General features: G+C 41.4%; 1 protein-coding gene across 2 annotated transcripts in view; it reads right to left on the reverse strand.

Moving 5' to 3' along the window:
• FHL2 (four and a half LIM domains 2) overlaps positions 1–22,100 on the reverse strand; it is a 212,596-nt gene that overhangs the window by 157,166 nt on the left and 33,330 nt on the right. The window contains exon 1 of one of the 2 annotated variants that reach the window (XM_033948737.1): positions 10,030–10,150. The exons of the other annotated variant lie outside the window; for it this stretch is intronic. The gene's annotated coding sequence lies outside the window, so the exon portion shown is untranslated. Of the gene's footprint in view, positions 1–10,029; positions 10,151–22,100 lie in introns of those variants that run through there. 2 annotated transcript variants of the gene reach the window in all.

The raw sequence follows: 22,100 nt of genomic DNA on the forward strand, positions 1-22,100 counted from the left end.
CATAATATAGGCTTGATGGTAACTATAAAAGTTTTAATTATTGAAGTATAGGGTGGGAGGAGGGTGGGTTTAATTTTAAGGTATATGAAACTAGGATGTTTATATGGGAGAAGGGAGGGAGGGAAGAATTATTTTATGATTCAATATATGTTTGATTAACAAGCGATATTAAAGTGTATATGATTGTATTATAAATCACTTGTTGAGAGTTTAAAAATAAAGAATTTATTAAAAAAAAAAAAAAAACTTAGCGCATTAATCTTAAATTTTTAACTCTGCGCATTAATCGTGTTATTAACGCATTAAAGGCTCCTTTTACTAAGCTGTGGTAGCGTTTATAATGCGCGCTGCAGATTAGCATGTGTTAACCCCCGTGCTACATGGAAAATCTAATGCCAGCTCAATGGAGGCGTTTGCGTCTAGCATGCACAGCATTGTAGTGCTCGCTAAGCGTGCACTAAAACCGCTAGCGCAGCTTAGTAAAAGGAGCCCTAAATCTGCAGCCCTACTCATAAAGTATTATATGGTAACAGACATTTCATAGAAGCACCTGAGCTTGTTTGGATAAAATAATGCAGTTGCCATATTAGTCCACTTTAAAGGAAATAGTTTCAAGTTTTTCAAGTTTCAAGTTTTATTTAAATTTGATGAATCGCTTATTATGTACTAAGTGAGTAACAATAAAATATAAGATCAACATATAATTTGATGTACAGCATTAAAATGGGTTAGACAGACTGACAGACAGACAAACCTGGATACATAGGGGAAAAAAGGGAGGAAATTAAAAATTAATATTTTTCATTATTAAAAAAGATAAGAAAAAGTCAAAAATGGAAAGAACATAAGGAGGGGTGTTAGGTATGTCATTTAAAGATTAAAAGCGTCTCTAAAAAGAAAAGTTTTCAGGTTGTTTTTAAATCTGTTAAGATCTTTTTCTTCTCTTATATATAGTAGGGCGTTCCAGGTCTGAGGGGCCATCACTGAATAAATATCATGGCGTCTAGTTCCAATAATTTTCAAAGAAGGGACCGTTAACAGCCCCTGGGCTGTGGAGCGGAGAGAGCGTGACGTATTATATGGGATAAGCATCCGATTTATAGATTGAGGTTCATTGGTAGTCAGTGTTTTAAATACTAGAAGCAAGGTTTTATAGATTATGCGTTGATTAACGGGGAGCCAGTGCGAGTCAATCAAAAAGGGAGTTACGTGATCAAATTTTTTTCCGTTGTGGATGATTTTAAATAGAAAGGAAAATAAAGTGATACATTTGAGCTTCTCCTGCCCGTTTAAATTGCTTGGGGCCACACAACCACTGACATTCAGTGTTACTTAACTGGGCAGTGCCACTGAATATTGGTTCTGACTGGCCACATTTAAACTGGGAAGGTCAGAGGCAATACAGAGGGTTAAGGTAGAGAGGAGTGGATGCTAGCAATATTCAGTGCTGGCACCTGCAGAGCTAAGCGGATGAAAATATAAATTGCATTGTTTTTTTTAATAGAGGCAATTACCTGGCCAATGTTCTGAGTGCCAGGTTCTCCCCCCCACCTCACTCCCTGACTAGGGCTCTGAGGAACCCTCTTTTTTGGGTGCCTTGGTGGGGGGTCCAGGTACTGTCACCATGACAATAGATTACTTTGAGGTGCCCTGAGAGGCCTCAGGCAGCAGATTACCTTGAGATGCTCTGGGTCCAAATTTATGGGTCCGATATCAAGCTGGCAATGATCAGCATTTTTCTGACTGCCAATGCTGGGCCATGTCCGGGCTCTGGCACTGAATTTCCAGGTGTACGGAGCCAACAAAAACATAACTGGTTAAGTGCAATATTCAGCACTTAACCGGCAATGAAGACCCGCATAGAGATAGGACTGTGTTTTATGCAGTCCTGTTCATATGGTTATCTTAGCCGGTTAAATGCTGAAAATCGACACTTAATTGGCTAAGTGCCAATTCCACTGCTGCAACATCCCCATACTAGTTGATTTCAGCTTGAATGCTAACCGAGCATTTTCAAGGTCACTATCCGGTTAAGTGCTGCTGAAAATGCCCCAGACAGCAATTTAAATAGGCAGGAGCCTCTTCTGGCCATTTAAATCATTTTGAATATCATACCCTACTTACTACAGGGGTGCCCACACTTTTTTGACTCGTGAGCTACTTTTAAAATGACCAAGTCAAAATGATCTACCAACAATAAAATTTTTTAAAAAACACAACGCACACTGTACGCATAGAATTGTTAATTATCATTCCTATTCTGGGGTTTTTTCAAAGAGGTTAAAGCAGATGACTCTATGCACTGTCACCTCAGTAACAACCATACAAAAATAGACAAATACCCACCCCCCCCTCCCTTTTTACTAAACCACAATAGCAGTTTTTAGTGCAGGGAGCTGCGCTGAATGCCCAGCGCTGCTCTCGACGCTCATAGGCTCCCTGCACTAAAAACCACTATTGCGGTTTAGTAAAAAGGGACCATATTGTAAAATGTAGACAGCAGATATAAATTCAGACACATTTTGATCACTAAATTTAAAATAAAATCATTTTTCCTACCTTGTGTGGTGATTTCATGAGTCTCTGGTTGCACTTTCTTCTTCTGACTGGGCATCCAATCTTTCTTTCAGCCTGTATGCTTCCTCTCCTCCATACCTCATTCCCTCCCTCAACTTTTTCTTCCTCTCTCCCTGACCTTTCTTTCTTTCTCTCTTCATGCTTCCTTTCTTTTTTTCTGTTTCTCTTCTTTCCTTCTGTCTCCCTGCCTGCCCCCTTTCTTTCTTTCTCCCTGCCCTTCCCCTTGCCACTGCCACTGCCGCTGCCATCGGGGAACAGGAGCCAAAACGCTACCAATGGATAACAGGCTCCAAAGCCAACGCCGCCGACGCCCCATGCTCTTCCTGCTTTGGGCCGACCAGCATTCCTCTCCCCGACGTCAATTCTGCCGTCGGAGAGGAAGTTCCGCCCAGCCAGGCAGCGATTGGCTGGCCCGAACTTCCTCTCCGACGGCAGAATTGTCGTTGGGGAGAGGAAGACCGATCGGCCCGATAGATCGCCAAGGCAAAGTGAGTCCTGGGTGATCGACTCACTTTGCTTTGGTGAGCTACCGGTCGATCGCGATCGACCTATTGGGCACCCCTGCCCTACTAGTATATTGTACAGCACAACATAAATTTATTTATTTATTCAGTTTTCTATACCATTCTCCCAGTAGAGCTCAGAACGGTTTATATGAATTTATTCAGGTACCAGAGCATTTTTCCCTGTCTGTCCTGGTGGGCTCATAATCTATCTAATGCACCTTGGGCAATGAGGGGGATTAAGTGACCTGCCCAGGGTCACAAGGAGCAGTGTGGGTTTGAACCCACAACTTCAGGGTGCTGAAGCTGTAGCTTTAACCACTGCACCACATTCTGAAAGCTGTGTTTCGCTAATGGAGTATATGGTTGGTGGGATTAAAAGTGATAGAGAGGGCTGAATGAATAAGTGGGATGGTAGGGGGAACTAACTGAGTAGATTGAGGGTTATTAGTGGATAAAATGACTAAGCAAGTGAGTGACTGGATAAATAGAAGGCTATGTGAGTGACTGTAGCCTTACTATTATGGTGAGGCTGGTTTCATCTAGGTATGGGTAGCTATACTGTAGAGGAAAGGCTACAAGAACACATGAGACACCATAAACCCAACAAAACAGACAAATCTGCTATAGCCCTCCATGTGATGAAAACTGGTCATATTATCAGATTCAACAACACATGGATCCTAGAAAACAAAGTCTGTTAGTGGCCCATAAAGATAAAACAAATGGTAGAAATAGCAAGATGCCCTCACAATTTGAAAGGAGACAAAGATATCAACATAAACAAAGCTTGGCAACCAATAATGCGAGGTAAATTTATCACCCAAAAAATTGACTTCAAGAGTTTAAATTGATTGGACAGAGACCAACAACTTTTCCTGCATTCAAGAGTTCAGAATTGATTAGGACACCAATTACTTTCCCTCCTTCAAGATTTTAATTGTGATTGGACAGACATTAACCAATCCAAAATGAGAACTACATAAAAACAAGCACACAGACCTACCACATAGCATCACCCTGAAGAAAGCCACAGAAGATGGCAGAAATGTGGGTCAAGCAAACTTGGACATAGCACCATCCAGACAGCTGCAAAAAGCACAGCTCCTTATACTCAAATATTATGTTGACAATTACATTTTGTTTCTAAAGATTTAATTTTGAAAATACCAACAGATCCTGTGGCAAAATACAATATTCTAAATATTTAAAAAATACACTCATAGGTGTAGTTTCATAAAAAGTACATGCCAAAATTGTCTGTAGTGCCTGAAGGCTGGAGGGTAGCTAATGTCATGCCAGTTTTTAAAAAGGGTTCTAGGGGAGATCCGGGAAATTACAACTTCACCTCATTCTGACTTTAGTGCCGGGCAAAATAGTAGAAACTATTTAAAAATAAATAAAATAATGGAACACTTAGACAGAATCAGAATGGGTTCAGTCAATGGAGGTTTTTCCTCACCAATTTGCTTGACTTCTTTGAAGATGTGAATAAACATGTGGATATAGCGTATCTAGATTTTCAGAAAGCTTTTGACAAAATTCATGAGGAAATTAAAGAGTCATGGGATTGGAGGCAATGTTTTTTTGTGGATTAGGAATTGGTTATTGGACAGAAACCAGAGGGTAGGGCTAAATGGCCATTTTTCTCAATGGAGGAGGGTAAACAGTGGAGTGCCGCAAGGATCTGTACTGGGACTGGTGCTATTTAAAAAAATGTATAAATGATCTGGAAATTGGAAAGATGAAAATTTGCAGATGACACTAAACTGTTCAAAGGAGTTAAAACGCATGCAGAATGTGAAAAATTGAGGCAGACCATTGGAAGACTGGGTATCCAAATTGCAGATGAAATTTAATGTGGACAAATGCAAAGTGATTCACATTGGAAAGGATAACCCAAATCATAGTTATGAGATGGTAGGGTCCACTTTCGGAGTCAGTGCTCAAGAAAAAGATCTGAGTGTCATTGTAGACAATACGCTGAAACATTCCACCCAATGTGTGGTGGCCATAAAAACAAACAAGATGCTAGAAATTATTTGAAAAGGGATGGTAAACAAGAATAACCCCCTCTTCTACAAAGCTGCGCTAGTGGCTACCGCGCAGCAACAGCCCCTTTAAATCTCTATGGGCTTTGGAGCCATTACCGCATGGCAGCCGCTAGTGTGGCTTTGTAGAAGAGGGGGTAAGAGTGTTATAATGCTTCTGTATTGTTCCATGGTGCGACCTCACCTTGAGTACTGCATTCAATTCTGGTCTCCTTATCTCAAAAAAGATATAGTGGACACGTAGAAAAGGTTCAAAGAAGAGAGATCAAGATGATAAAGGGGATGGAACTCTTCTCGTATGAGGAAAGACTAAAGAGGATAGGGCTCTTCAGCTAGGAAAAGAGATGGCTGAGGGAATATGATTGAAGTCTACAAAATCCTGAGTGGTGTATGACAGGTACGAGTGGATTGATTTTTTTACTCCATCAAAAATTTAAAAGACTAGGGTACACTTAAAGTTAAAGGGAGATACTTTTAAAACCAATAGGAGGAAATATTTTTTCACTCAGAGAATAGTTTAAGTTTTGAAATGCGTTGCTAAAGGATGTAGTAAGAACAGTTAACGTAGCTGGTTTAAAAAAAATGTTTGGACAAGTTCCTGGAGGAAAAGTCCATAATTATTGCTATGCAAACTTGGTTGGATTTTCAGAGGGAAAATATAAACATACCACTTTGAAAATTACGCCAGGAAAACTATGGGCATACCTTTACACCTGCTCTATAACAAGTATACACAGATTTTCTGGGTTAATTTGTATGAATATGCTTAAATTTTCATTCACCCCAAGAATGCTTCCACTCATCTAGGTAAGCTTGTACCCAGCTCCAACCTTTTTAGAAACATGACGGCAGATAAAGGCCAAATGACCCATCGAGTCTGCCCATAAAGGCCATAACAGGTAAGAGAAAGCTCTGAGGGCCACAAAGTGGTAAAGAGAAAACTCCATGGGTCGCAAACACCCTCCTCACCCACACAATTAACATCTTCCTCATTCACCTGCGTCAGCCCTCCGAACCTTACTCAAGTGCTGCAGCACCATCGCTGAAGGCATACCACCTCTCCCATTGCTCGAAGCCTCTCTCTGTAGCGTCTTGCCCAAAAACAGGGAGTTTTGTCAGAGGAGGTAGGATGCTAAGGGGAGATGGTTCGGGCAGTGGGAGAGGCAGCCTGTCTTCTGTGGCAGCGTAGCAGCAGTTAATGAAGGTTTGGAGAATTGAGGTGGGTGGGTAGGGAGGTAAGAGTGGGAAGGGTGTTTGAGGGCCGCAACAAAGGACTGCCGGAGCTGCATGTATCTGTCGGCCATGTGTTGGAGACCTCTGGGCTGAATACAGCGAACAAAGATAAGTGCTAATTAAATTGTGTGCATTTCAATTGATGAGCAGCAAATAGAACAATTTGATGTTTAGATTTAAGCACGCTATAAATTATACAATTGGGTGCTTATATTCATTCATAAGAGTTTTTTTTCAGAGTCTATGATTAAGGTCTTCAAGAGGAGGACAGGCCTTCAGGGGGGACAGGCAGGCCTTCAGGGGTGAGATGCAGACCTTTAAGGAGGGGGACAAGAGCAGTGGTTCCCAACCCTGTCCTGGAGGACCACCAGCCAGTTGGGTTTTTGGGATAACCCTAATGAATATGCATGAGAGAGATTTGCATATAATGGAGGTGGCAGGCATGCAAATCTGCCCCATGCATATTCATTAGGGCTATCATGAAAACCTGACTGGCTGGTGGTCCTCCAGGACAGGGTTGGGAACCACTGTTCTAGATCATTGATTAATATGTTACAAAGCCGTGGTCTCAGCACAGACCCCTATGGAACCCCCACTATTTATCTTTTTCCATTGAGAACATTGACCATTTAATCCTACTTTCTATTTTCTTTCAACCAGTTCTTAATCCATAATAAGACGTTACCTCCTATCCCATGACCTTCTAATTTCCTCAGAAGTCTTTCATGAGGTATTTTGTCAAATTCCTTTTGAAAATCCAGATACATAATATCAACTGGTTCACCTTTATCCCCATGTTCATTCACCCCTTCAAAGAAATGTAGTAGATAGATGAGGCAAGATTTCCCTTGACTACATCCACATTGGCTCTGTCTCATTAATCCATACTTACGTATATGTTCTGCCATTTTGTTCTTTATAATAGTCAAAATATACGAGACATTCATTTACATGTGAATTTCAACATGTATTTTAGAAACAGCTCTATGTTGGCCGTTCTTTTTCTAAAATACTACCAGAATTGGACATGTCCCGACCTGGATGTCTCAATTCTAATTTGTACTTTCTGTCTAAAATGGGACTGCTCATGTATTCCTTGGTTTCACACAATACAAATCTCCGAACACTGGGAATTAGTGAAAATAAAGATTCAGAAGATTATTTCAAGTTAAACTAGCACCATTGTCTGATTTCTTTCCACTGGAAGTTACTAGAAAACAAATTTCAAATAGAAAAAGGCAAACTATGCCGTGCCTTCCATTCCTCTGCATTGTTATGGAATGATATCAAAGGCCAGAAATATGGAGATAAAAATAAAACCATGTGCAAATATGTAACTATATATCTGATACACATCCTTGTCGAAACTTGTGTGTTTGTGTATATATTTGTATAACAATTCTATTAGATGACAATGGAATAAATTTAATATTTATTTATTAATTTAAATTATTTATATTTAGTACAGTCAAACCTTGGATAGCGAGTAATATGGTTTACGAGTGTTTTGCAAGACGAGCAAAACATTTTCTTAAATTTTAACTCGATAAACAAGCGTTGTCTTGCAATATGAGCACATATATGTGCATCACGTCAAATATGCACAATATATGTATGTCTGAACGTAATACCTGCACCCGCAGTTCAAGCGGCGCACAACATACGCACATCTCATGCTGAGCGCAGCGGAACGTAATAAAAGCATCACGCCCAATTCACCCGCAGTGTAGCAGTGACTGTTCGAAACGAGTGAGATCTTGCAATACAAGTATATACAGTACTGTATTTTCTATTAAAGTTTTTGGGATGTGGAACGAATTGTTTGAGTTTCCATTATTTCCTATGGGGAATTTCGCTTTGATATACGAGCGCTTTTGATTACGAGCGTGCTTCTGGAACGAATTATGCTCGCAAACCAAGATACCACTGTATTTATATACCACGTATAGCCTAAGTGGTTTGCATTAGAAAATGACACGGTGGTTGTTACCCGCCAAAACGGTGACCAAAAAAAAAAGATCACCCTGAGATCAGTGGAGCGGTTGAGCGGTTAGACAGGGCAGTGAACGAGCGCTCGATCCGGCAGCCCACTCTCTCCTGCCAGCCAGCCGGCCATGCATCTCCCTCCCTCCGTTCCTCCTTTTCCCTTACCTTTTCTTGTTGAAACTGGCGATTTCCATAAGGCCATGAGCTGTATTACAGCCGGAGCCTTGAAGTTGTGTCGCATTGCCTGCTGGAAAAGTCTCCTCTGACGCAACTTCCTGTTTCCGGTTGCATCGGAGGAGACTTTTCTAGCAGGCAACCCGACGCGACTTCAAGGCTCCGGCTGTAATACAGCCTTATGGAAATTGTCAGATTCAACAAGAAAAGGTAAGGGAAAAGGAGGGAGGGAGGGAAATGCATGGCTGGCCTGCGGGAGGGAGCTGCTGTACCGCGTGAAAGGTGCTAGGGGGGGGATGGAGAGGAGAAGACGCTAAAGACGGGGACGGGGCGGTGAAAGGGACAGCGGGGACGGTGACGGGGCGGTGAAGGGGATGGCAGAGACAGGGACGGGGCGGTGAAGAGGACGGTGGGGACGGGGCGGTGAAGAGGATGGTGGTCCGGGACAGGGCAGTGACGGGGATAGAATTTTTCCCCGTGTCATTCTCTAGTTTGCATTCAGATACTCAAGTAATTTTCCCTGTCTGTCCTGGTGATCTTATACGAAGGTGCGCTAGTGGTTTTAACGCACATGCCAGCCGAAAATCTACCGCCTGCTCAAAAGGAGGCAGAAGCGGCTAGTGCACATGGCAATTTAGAGCACGACATTCCACGTGTTAAGGCCCTAGCACGCCTTTGTAAAAGGAGCCCTAAGTGACTTGCCCAGGGTTAGAAGGAGTAGCATGCCACACACTTCCTGCTATAAACTCCCTGCATTCATTATGGCATACAAAGATCACACAAATTATTATATAATAGGCACAGCAAAGACCCACATCATACACCTACAACCCATCATAAAAACATAAACAATCATCATTCCTAAAAAAAACTGTAATCACCATAAGCCATATAATACTATAGACACATATGGAGTAATTCAATGAGGAGCCGTCTAGTTTTGGGTAGCAAGAAGGTACATAAATGGTGGTATTCTAGTCATTTATATGCATAAGTGGCCACTAGCATGCAAAAATAACTTCTTATAGATGATCCGGCTAGCAGAAAGTATAAATCATGATTTAACGATGCATACTTTGCTGGTGGGCATGCACCTGAATGGAGTCTGGGTGGAGAGCACAGGTACATGTGTAAATTATAGTATTCTATTATTTATGCATATGCATGCTAACATTAGGGGCATTTATATCAGCTATAGACCTGGTGTACGTACCGTAATGTAAGCAAATTTTAAGCCACTCATTCTAGTATTCTATAAAGAAAAGTAGGCACCTACTTTCCTTTAAAAAATAGGCTTAAAAAAGACTCCATAACCATAACTATATTGAGCCCTGATATATGAGTAGGATAAACTTTTACCTTAAATAGAATTTAAGCCTGAATAAACTTACTTCTGCACGTTTTGCTCATGCCAAGATCAATCTCTAAGCATGTTTCATATATAGGCTTTTCAGCATAATCTTTCTATGAACAGCAGTGAAACACAACTGGCCATTAGTCCTTACCTCTCTGCAGGTTTGTGGTTCCTCTGCTCTCTCTAGAGAGAGACTGAGACGGCCGATAGAGTGCTGAGGCTTTTTGTTTTATTGCGTTCCTGAACTATGTATTTTGTAATTAGACAGAAATTCTTCTGCCAGCTGAGCTATAAATACAGTATCTCCAAAGTACCAGCCTTTCACAAGTGATAAGAGGAACAACATCCCTGTGAAACTGGCCTTTTAAGGCATCCCAGCATAGTGCAGGACCTATAATAGGAAGGATGCACCCAGCCCTCTACAGCCTTGCACTCATATACTCCAAGGGCATCTTAGTTTTATAGATGGGCTTCAACCAGAAGATACAACTGTGACGTGTCAGTGAAGTATATCTTTAGTTTATCTAACAAAAGGTTTAATGCACACGATACAAAACAACTACCACAGTTCTTCCTAACTCTGCCTTGAATGTTTGACTAAGGCAAACAGTAGTTTTCTCTGGCTAGCAAAATGTGATTGAATTAATGTAGCATGCATTGTATGAATTACTTAACAATATCTTTTTAACCTATTATTCTAAAAGAGTACTATTTAAGGACAATTTTATGACAGTGCACCCTTAATTTCCTTTATAGAATAGCATAACAGGTTAGATACATAAGTATAACTTAAGAGTGAACACATGCTAAATATAGAGCTGTTGGAAGTGCTCATGCCTAAATTGCAAAAGCATGAATGCAAATTATACTAGGTTGTGGCAGCCATTTTGTTGAGGCAGGCGCGAATAGGGTTTGCTTCTGTCTCCATTGCCCACACTGGATTACCAGGAGTTTTAGGTAAGCCTGGGGCGGGGCCTATCTTGAGTGAGGGAGAGTTGGGAAGAGAGCCTGGACCTTTGAGGAGGTTTGGAGGAGAGTTGAGGGGATATTGATCTCAGCAGCGATATTCAGTCAGGGCCAACATAACTATCTTATCTTGGCCCCGGCTGAATATCAGTTGGGACCCACATAAGCTCCAGAGGCCTGCATGTATCTGGTTAGACTTGGCCCACCATTGAATATCAGGGTATAATTTAGCCAGTGATAGTCAAATTTTTTTTTTTTAAAACGCTGATCACCACTGTCTGAATAAGTTGTGCACCTAGGTGCTAACATTTAGAAACAAAAATTTATGAGGTGTAAGTGTTGGCACCTAAATCTCATTGCCCAAATGTCAGCTTAGGCTCTGTTCAATAACAGAATCTTGGTGCCCAGATATCTTTATAGAATTCTATCTTAGCTCTCAGATTTTGGGCAACTGGTTAAATTACCTGTTTGGGGCTAGCTGCTAATTTTCAGTGGTACTTAACTGGTTAAAAAAAACAAAAAAAAAACCCCAGCTATTTTGGGGGGCATTCCAGGGGCAGAATTAGCTAGTTTAACCATATAAATAGGACCACATAAAAGTCCAAAGTCTGTGGGGGCGGGGCTGGAGGAGTAGAACGGGGTGAGTTCAGGTGTCCTCTTTTTTTTAAGAGGAAATCTGGTAACCCTACAAAACACACACACACCTCAGAGCAAATATAAATGGACGTATCTACCTTAGTATCTATATATATAAAATCGGATGTATGTATGTATGTGCCGAGATCACGCAAAAACGGCTTGCCCGATTTGAACGAAACTTGGTATGCCGATCCCTCACTACCTGGGGTGATATGTTCTGGGGGTCTCACGGCCCACCTGCACATGTGGGCGGAGCTACAAACATAAAATCAGATTTCACCCATTCATGTCAATGGAAAAAATGTAAAACAGCTGCCAACGCAAAAACGGCTTGCCCGATTTGAACGAAACTTGGTATGCAGATCCCTCACTACCTGGGGTGATATGTTCTGGGGGTATCGCGGCCAACCTGCACACCTGGGCGGAGCTACAAACAGAAAATCAGATTTCACCCATTCATGTCAATGGAAAAAATGTAAAAACTGCCTCCGCAAAACCGGCTTGCCCGATTTGAACGAAACTTGGTATGCGGATCCCTCACTACCTGGGGTGATATGTTCTGGGGGTCTCACGGCCCACCTGCACATGTGGGCGGAGCTACAAACATAAAATCAGATTTCACCCATTCATGTCAATGGAAAAAATGTAAAACAGCTGCCAACGCAAAAACGGCTTGCCCGATTTGAACTAAACTTGGTATGCAGATCCCTCACTACCTGGGGTGATATGTTCTGGGGGTATCGCAGCCAACCTGCACACCTGGGTGGAGCTACAAACAGAAAATCAGATTTCACCCATTCATGTCAATGGAAAAAATGTAAAAACTGCCTCCGCAAAACCGGCTTGCCCGATTTGAATGAAACTTGGTATGCGGATCCCTCACTACCCGGGATGATATGTTCTGGGGGTCTCGTGGCCCAACTGCACACGTGGGCGGAGCTACAAACATAACTTCAGATTTCACCCATTCAAGTCAATGGGAAAAATGTAAAAAGCTGTGGGACCAATTTGAACTAAACTTGGTATGCTGATCCCTCACTACCTGGGGTGATATGTTCTGGGGGTCTCGCTGCCCACCTGCACACAAGGGCGGAGCTACAAACAGAAAATCAGATTTCACCCATTCATGTCAATGGAAAAAATGTAAAAAACTGCCATTCTCACAGTAATTCCAACTACCTGGGGTGATATGTTCTGGGGGTCTCGCGGCCCACCTGCACACGTGGGCGGAGCTACAAACAGAACATCAGATTTCACCCATTCATGTCAATGGAAAAAATGTAAAAAGCTGCCATTCTCACTGTGACCAATTTGGACGAAACTTGGTATGCAGATCCCTCACTACCTGGGGTGATATGTTCTGGGGGTCTCGCGGCCCACCTGCACACGTGGGCGGAGCTACAAACAGAAAATCAGATTTCACCCATTCATGTCAATGGAAAAAATGTAAAAAGCTGCCATTCTCACAGTAATTCACAAACGGCTTGACCGATTTGAACGAAACTTGGTATACAGATCCCTCACTACCTGGGGTGATATGTTCTGGGGGTCTCGCGGCCCTCCTGCACACGTGGGCGGAGCTACAAACAGAAAATCACATTTCACCCATTCATGTCAATGGAAAAAATGTAAAAAGCTGCCATTCTCACAGTAATTCAAAAACGTCTTGACCAATTTGAACGAAACTTGGTATGCAGATCCCTCACTACCTGGGGTGATATGTTCTGGGGGTCTCGCGGCCCTCCTGCACACATGGGCGGAGCTACAAACAGAAAATCGGATTTCACCCATTCATGTCAATGGAAAAAATGTAAAACGCTGTGGGACCGATTTGAACGAAAATTGGTATGCAGATCCCTCACTACCGGGGGTGATATGTTCTGGGGGTCTTGCCGCCCACATGCACACGTGGGCGGAGCTACAAACAGAAAATCAGATTTCACCCATTCAAGTCAATGGAAAAAATGTAAAAAGCTGTGGGACCGATTTGAACGAAAATTGGTATGCAGATCCCTCACTACCGGGAGTGATATGTTCTGGGGGTCTCGCGACCCACCTGCACACGTGGGCGAAGCTACAAACAGAAAATCAGATTTCACCCATTCAAGTCAATGGAAAAAATGTAAGAAGCTGTGGGACCGATTTGAACGAAATTTGGTATGCAGATCCCTCACTACCTGGGGTGATATGTTCTGGGGGTCTCGCGGCCCACCTGCACACGTGGGCGGAGCTACAAACAGAAAATCAGATTTCACCCATTCAAGTCATTGGAAAAAATGTACAAAGCTGTGTGACCGGTTTGAACGAAACTTGGTATGCAGATCCCTCACTACCTGGGGTGATATATTCTGGGGGTCTCGCGGCCCACCTGCACACGTGGGCGGAGCTACAAACAGAAAATCAGATTTCACCCATTCAAGTCAATGGAAAAAATGTAAGAAGCTGTGGGACCGATTTGAACAAAACTTGGTATGCAGATCCCTCATTACCTGGGGTGATATGTTCTGGGGGTCTCGCGGCCCACCTGCACACGTGGGAAGGGTGGGTTCACCCAAGAATGTATATGTTCTTGCTCCTGGAGGTGAAACTAAAAATGTTGTTTATAATCAATTTTTGTGTTAGTTGAATTGTATTCATTTTGTCAAATATTTCACATTATACTTTGAATATTTTACTTTTTATAAAGCTGTAACAAAATTATTTCATTCACCACTATAAAGTATCTTTATTTAAATCCATTTACAGTGTTATTGCTATAATTAAATACCCGTGCAACGCCGGGGCATCAGCTAGTAATTTAATAAAGGCATACACACAAGCATTGTACGTTCATGAAATAGGCTCAACATATGTTAGCTTAGGTGTTCTGTTATAAAATTACTCTTCTAGATATAATTCCTTTTAATTTAGATTAATGAATGTAAAAAGGAAAAGTCTTTCAATCCATTAAAACTTCATGAGATCTTCCTATCGTGTAATAGAACGCTGAGTTTTTTTCCACAAGGTTCCTAGAAGTTCAGTGTAGTCCCAAAGGGCTTTCTCAGTTATTAAAAAAAAAAAAAAATCCTGTGTTCTGAACTTTGTGAGGATCTGTAAGCCTGTGCAAAATCTGTGCCAAGCTCTAGTTTCCCCAGGGGAGATATAAGGAAGGGCTGTGCTGACTGCCCAGCGGCCTGTGTGGCTACATCCAATTGGCAGCTGTGCAAAAAGCAGACATGAGGGGAAAAGGTAAACAGTGGGAGGATTTTCTGGCACACATAGCTTGAAGCAATTTGTAATTCAAGTAGTTTGGGTTTTAGAGAAAAAGAAACAAAAAGTATTTTATTTTTGCTAACACTTCCATCATGTAGAACCTGCTTAAGGAAGTATTTTCCACCATTGTACAGAATGGTAGGTAGGAAGGCCATGATCACTCAGACCCGTTAGTATATTAATGCCTATTTATCATAGATATTTTAAAAGAATGACTCTTCCGAGTATATAGAATAGAAGGACGCACTGCTTTCCAGGTCTCTTCCACGTGACCTCCCATCCTACAAGACCTGGGCCATAAGCCTCTCTACAAGACCTGGGGTGTATTCTTTAATGGGCGGAAGGGATTTTCCATGTCAAAGCCCAACATATTCTATTTCTAGCTTAAGAAGACATTCAACAACATGCATTACAAAATAAAGTATTGACTCAATAAAAAGCTGTCAGTCATACAAAAGGGGAAAGAATCAAGATGCCTTCCTGAACAGATACACTTTTACTATACTCCAAAACCTGCCTAACGAGCTGAAGAATGAATAAGGAAAACCGCAAAGGCCACGTTAAACAATCTAACCCTTCTGACTTAAAGGAGTCCCAGCTGGTTCAATTAAGTATTGTGGAGTTCTCAGATGGGGGATTAGGTTTGGAGGCAGTAGTGATGTCTCATTCATTGTAAAGGAGCATAACTTCCAGGCCAGGCAGGGCAATGCTGCTGGTAGATTTTCAACATAGAAGGATCCAAATGGTTTTGCAAGTAGAGTTGGCTGACAGGATTAAGCCTTTTACAGCTAACTTTTGATCTATTGTAGCTTTCCCAGGAATAGACCATGCTGGGCAAGTTTTGCTTGAAGATCTTTACACACATGTTGTGAAGCTGGATGGGGCAACAAAAGTGTACTGGGAGTTGAGATCTTAGACCAAGGAGCCAACAGTACAACACATCGAGAGAGCTCTTGTCTTATTAGTATTCTTTACAGAATAATCACACTTGAGGGTTGAATCCTCTCTAGTATTGATAGTATCCTGGGTCATCCTGGCAAGTTGCTAGAGCAATTACAGTAGATGGAGTGAACTTGGTTGTTATAATCAGTAATTTGGAAAACCAAGTAATGAAGCTGAAAAAAATGTATCAAACTGTGACTAAAGATTTAAGTATCATATATCATAAATTGAAGGCTATTGAGGACTTTAGTATTTGAGATTTCTGAACTTTCATGAAAATAAATCTAGTTTGATGACTGATGAACCAATGGTGCTGGCCTATTCTAAACTACTATACTGCCATATAGGTGCTACCTGCAGCCATAAGGGAAATTGGGGTGGTAGACAGATGGGTATAATAGCTTTTGGGGAAGCTTTGGAGGGCTCAGCATAAATTATAAGGGTATATGGTGAGATGTATATATGGCACCCTTTATCTGAAGTTCACAGCAGTGCTCTCTATGATGTCCCACTGCTCTGTTTACATGTCTATGTGGTCAGTCCATTAGAATGGTGGGCCCTCCTATATTTAATTTGGTCATTTTTGTGGTCAAAAATGGCGAATAAAGTTAGACATTCTGGAAATATAGACATTTTGGTGGCCAAGATGTCCAAGTTGGCGATTTTCAGGAAAAAAAAATGTGGATATCCTGTTCAAAAATGGACATTTCTCCACCTCGAACTTTGGATGTATTGTGGGAAATGTCAAAATTCAGACTTAGATGTCCTATCGAAAATGGCCCTCCATGTTTCTTAATATTTGGAAGTTTGCCTGGTTAACAATGTGGTTGTTTGGACATTTGCCTTTCATCTTGTCTATGAGCCAGTGAATAGATTCCACAAGGATTCGTAAAAACATAGAAACATGAAGGCAGATAAAAGCCAAATGGCCCATCCAGTCTGTCCATCCACAGCATCCACTATCTCCTCCTCTCCCTAAGAGATTCCACGTGCTTGTCCCAAGCTTTCTTGAAATCAGACATAGTCTTTGTCTCCACCATCTCTACCGGGAGACTATTCCACGCATCTATACCCTTTTTGTAAAAAAAAGTATTTACTTAGATTAGTCCTGAGCCTATCACCTCTTAACTTCATCCAATGCCCTCTCATTCCAGAGCTTCCTTTCAATTGAAAGAGACTTGGCTCATACATATTTATGCCACATAGGTATATAAATGTTTCTCAAGTAATTAATTTAATTAGTAACAAGCTATAAGTCCCATCCAATGTTACTAGCCAGAGGTGGTTTCACCCATCAGAGAGTTGTATTTATCAAATCTAGTGGAGAAAAAGCCTCAACAACTTCTCACAGAGACAGCAATCCAAAATATTTTAAGCTACTCAATTATTATCACAAAGCACCTTATGTATGCTAGGAATTAGACAGCATACATTAACCACCTTATTCCTACAAATGTTTTGTAGGCTGTCTTATCCCTGATCCTCAGCGAGGCCACCTCCTACTTAGTATTCACTCATAGTGGGTGGCTTTATGCCTCAAATCGTCACTGGATCATTTTAATTTTCATGTTGTGATTTTTTAACTTTCTTTGCCTTTTATAACTTTTCATTTATTCATACATTCTACTAGATTCTAATGATTGTACTATAAGTACTTAGCTGCATGGTCTTAAATCAGAGGGGGGAGATACACCGACATGTTTCACCCATGTGTTTCCAATGGTTTTTTCAAGGCTATCACTCCCTATAATTATAGATAAAACATACTTAATCACTTAACCCAGCCAACTTATATAAAATTATTTAATAACTTAATTGACTTTTTTTTTAAAAAAACAACTCTACACCATCCTATCTAAACCTCATAAGTAACACACCATTCTAACAGACCATAACGTTCAGCAAGAATGGAGAATCAGCTTCCAATTTCCTGTTTTAAGCCCACTCTGGCCTCATCAGCTGACGTGACCAAAACCTCAGCCATGACAGCGTCTGACGTCAGGACCGAGCCTCATACATTATTTACTACTTATTATTAATGTATTTTATACTTCATTATTTCACTTTTTAGATGACATTCAGCCAGACCCGTCCCTAGGACAGTCTCCCTACACTAGAGTGGCCCATTCTAATTCATTGTTCAACCCATAAGGGGGCGGGCTTAAAACAGGAAATCAGAAGCTGATTCTCCATTCTTGCCGAACGTTATAGTCTGTTAGAATGATGTGTTACTTATGAGGTAAGATAGGATGGTGTAGAGCAGTGGTTCCCAAACCTGTCCTGGGGGATCCCCAGCCAGTCAGGTTTTCAAGATATCCCTAATGAATATGCATGAGAGAGATTTGCATACCTGTCACTTCCATTATATGCAAATCTCTCTCATGCATATTCATTAGGGATATCTTGAAAACCTGACTGGCTGGGGGTCCCCCAGGACAGGTTTGGGAACCACTGGTGTAGAGTTTTGTTTTTTTTAAAGTCAATTAAGATATTAAATGCTTTTATATAAGTTGGATATAATGGATACGCTTGCACGCGTTAGCATTTAGCGTGTGCTAAAATGGCTAGTGCACCTTAGTAAAAAGACCCCTTAATCTCATAAAGGGCATTCACCCACCACTGTGCACAGGGATAGTGTTTAAATGTTCTTTTAACAGCTTGAGAGACTTTGATATTCCAGCATTGATGTTTTTCCGCTCTCTTATAATAGCGTCTTTTCAATCCAACACCAATTTATACTTTGCCGTTACTCTCTTTTATTCATACTCAGACAAGGACCTTGTTTCGCCGTTATTTGGCTGCGTCATGGAAATTGTACTGCTTTCATAACAGTTTCATATATCCATGCACATTATGGTTACAAGATGCGCGGCGGGAGTATAAGAACCCCAGTCTATTCATTTCTGGTGTCTTCACTTCTGGTAGATGATGTCTTCCATCAGCTATTTAAATTATCAGGACTATTAGTAAAAAGCACACTATTCTAAACTTTGATTAGACTGTTTAGGCTAGATCATATCTAAGAAAAATAAATCCACCATTGTTCATGTTGATATAATATCTGCAGCCGCAAAGCAAGGCATGTATAGAAAGGCATGTATAGACTGGTGGACTCAATCTATTACATAGATGTCCTTTTATACATCCAATAACTCAATGACTCGACATGTACATATTTCGGCCAAAATGGTCTGCTTCAGGACTCTTGAGTGTCTTCAAGGTAATATCAATCTGATCTAACCATTTATATGCAGACTATCCAAGTCACTGATATAGTATTGAAGCTTCAAAAAGAAGTTACAGGAGCCACCCTTTGGCGACTTGGATAGTCTGCATATAAGTGGTTACATCAGATTGATATTACCTTGAAGATTCTCAAGACTCCTGAAGCAGGCCATTTCGGCTGAAACATGTACATGTCTAGTCATTGAGTTATTGGATAAATAAAAGGATATTTATGTAATAGATTGAGTCCACTAGTCTATATAAGACATTTCCACTGCTTGCTTTGCATCTTTGAGTTTGCAGATTTGGGTCTCCTGTTCTAAACTTTGATATAATATCTTCTTAATATCTCCCCTCCATTGTGTAATTGAAATGTGTTCCAGTACCGTACATTTAAAGTTACTAAATGAGTGATTTAGCTCTACACAATAATAAGCAAGTACATCAATTTCCTTTTTATGCGTAATATTGCAATGATGTTCAGATATTCTTGTCATGTTCTAGAAGTATGTCCTATATAATTTAACTTACAAGGGCAAACCAAAACATATACTACTCCAGTTGTTTTAATGTTTTAGGTTTAACTGGTATTCTTCATGGAATCTGCAGAATATTTCCTTCTTGCATATTATCACACGTGTTGCCTTCTAGATCAAGGGTGCCCACACTTTTTGGGCTTGTGAGCTATTTTTAAAATGACCGAGTCAAAATGATCTACCAACAATAAAATAAAAATAAAAAAAACACAAAGCACACTGTACACAGAGAAAATGTTAATTATCATTTATATTCCAGGGTTTTTTCAAAAGGTCAAGGCAGATGACTTAATGCAATGTCACCTCAGTAACAACTATACAAAAATAGACAAATATACCCCTTTCCTTTTTACTAAACTGTGTTAGCGGTTTTTAGCGCAGGGAGCTGCGCTGAATGCCATGCACTACTCTCGATGCTCATAGGCTCCTTGTGCTAAAACCCGCTATTGCGGTATAGTAAAATGGGGCCATAGTGCTAAATATAGACAGCAGATATAAATTCTCAGAACGGACACATTTTGATCACTAAATTGAAAATAAAATCATTTTTACTACCTTTGTTGTCTGATGATTTCATGAGTCTCTGGTTGCTCTTTCTTCTTCTGACTGTATATCCAATATTTCTTCCCTTCTTTCAGCCTCCTGTTTGCTTCTTCTCCTCCAGACCTCATTCCCTCCCCCAACTTTTTCTTCTTCTCTCCCTGCCCCCTTCCCTTTCTTTCTTTCTCCCTGCCCCCTTCTTTCTTTCTGTCTCCCTACCCCACTTTCTTTCTGTCTGTGTCTTTCTCTTTCCATGCCCCTTTTCTTTCTTTCTTTCTGTCTGCCTTTCTCTCTCCATGCCCTCTTTCTTTCTGTCCCCCTTTCTTTCTGTTTCCCTTTTTTCTTTGTGTCTCCCTGCCTGCCCCCTTTCTTTCTTTGTCTTTCTTTCTCCCTGCCCTCCCCCAAGCCACTGCCTTCACAATTGGGGAACAGGCCCCTCAAGCCACCGCCGCCATGTTCTGAGCTCTCTATGCTTCCTGCCACTGTAAAGAGGACACAGAAGCACTGGGCTGACCAGCCTTCCCAACCTGACGTTAATTCTAACGTTGGAGAGGAAGTTCCGGGCCAACCAGGCAGCGATTGGCTGGCCCGGAACTTCCTCTCCAACGTCAGAATTGACATTGGGTGGGGAGGGCTGGTAGGCCTAGGTCTTCTGCATCCTCTTTATGGTGTCAAGAAACAGGTAAAACTCGAAGGCAACATGGGATGGGCTCCATGATCGACTTGCGTTGCCTTCGCGATCTACTGGTAAATCGCGATCGATCTTTTGGGTACACCTTTCTAGATCTTCACAAGAATTCCTTCTAGATCTTACAGTTAAGACTGGTAGCGATTTCATCAGCCAGATAGGTCTCAGAATTGCAAGCACTTTCTACAGGGAGCAGCTTCTAAAGATCACGGAAACAGGGCTTTCCTTACGCACAATTCCATCTTTCATACCAAAAAACAAGTCTCTGCCTTCCATGTCAATCAGGAAGTTTGTTTGCCTGCCTCTCAGCCTATGGGGTCAAAGAAAAAGGACAAAATATTGCATTGGCTAGACATCAAGAGAGTGCTTCTTTGTTATTTCAAAGTTATCAATGAGTTTTGGGTCTCTGATCACCTTTAGTGCTGACCTGTCAGGCTATGAAAGGGAGGTCTGCATCTGAGACCTTGATCTCCAGATGGATTAAAATGGCAATTTCCTCTGCATATGTGGACTGTGGTAAGCAGCCACTGATCACGTTGAAAGCACACTCCACCAGAGGGCTGGCTACCTCATGAGCAGAGACTCAAGCAATCCCTCCTGAGGAGATTTGTAGAGCAGCTACATGGTCTACTCTTCATATCTTTACCAGGGTCTATAGAGTGGACTTGGTAGCCAGGAAAGATGCCGATTTTGGATTAAAGGCAGGCTCAGCAGTCCCACCCTAACTCAGGTGACTGCTTTGGTACATTCCCAGTGTTCAGGACTAATAGACACATTGCACTAGAAAGAAATATTAGGTTCATCAGAACTAATAGACACATTGCACTAGGAAGAAAAATTAGGTTCTTACCTTGATAATCTTCTTTCTTATAGATGTGTCTAATAGTCTTAAAGACCCACCCTGTAAGTGGGCTTTGCCTGCCTTCTGTCTTTATATCAGTCTTTGCCTGGATTTGGAGAATTCTCTGACTCTCAGCCAAGCTAAGTTTAAAAAAAAGAAAGAGAAATCAGGTCTGAGTTTCTGCCTGATAGAAGAATGTGCAAGTAGCCATGAGCTCCATAAATGTTAGTGCTGGCTGCACACAGTTTTTGTATCAGTTTTAATACTATTAATTGGTATATTTGTTACAAAGCAGAACAGAAGTGTAGTGTTGGGGAGTTTTCTTGGTTATATTTTTCATTACAGTGATGCTTGACTACTTTTGTACAAACTGAGGGGGCAAGAGCAGCTGGCTGGGAAGGAGGTGGAGTTGAAAAGATGACTGATCATTCTTCAAGCAATTTGTGGGTTCAGATAGCTAACCCTAGTGTTTAGGACTACTAGTGTTTAGGACTTCATCGGAGGAACCTGCCTCTTTCGCCGGCCCCTCTGCACAAGGAGAGGAGCGTGGGAGCCCTGCTCCGCCCCCCTCCCGACACAGAAGAGCCGAGTTT

Source organism: Geotrypetes seraphini, chromosome 6 (genome assembly GCF_902459505.1).
Source record: "Geotrypetes seraphini chromosome 6, aGeoSer1.1, whole genome shotgun sequence".
Taxonomy (NCBI): Eukaryota; Metazoa; Chordata; class Amphibia; order Gymnophiona; family Dermophiidae; genus Geotrypetes; species Geotrypetes seraphini.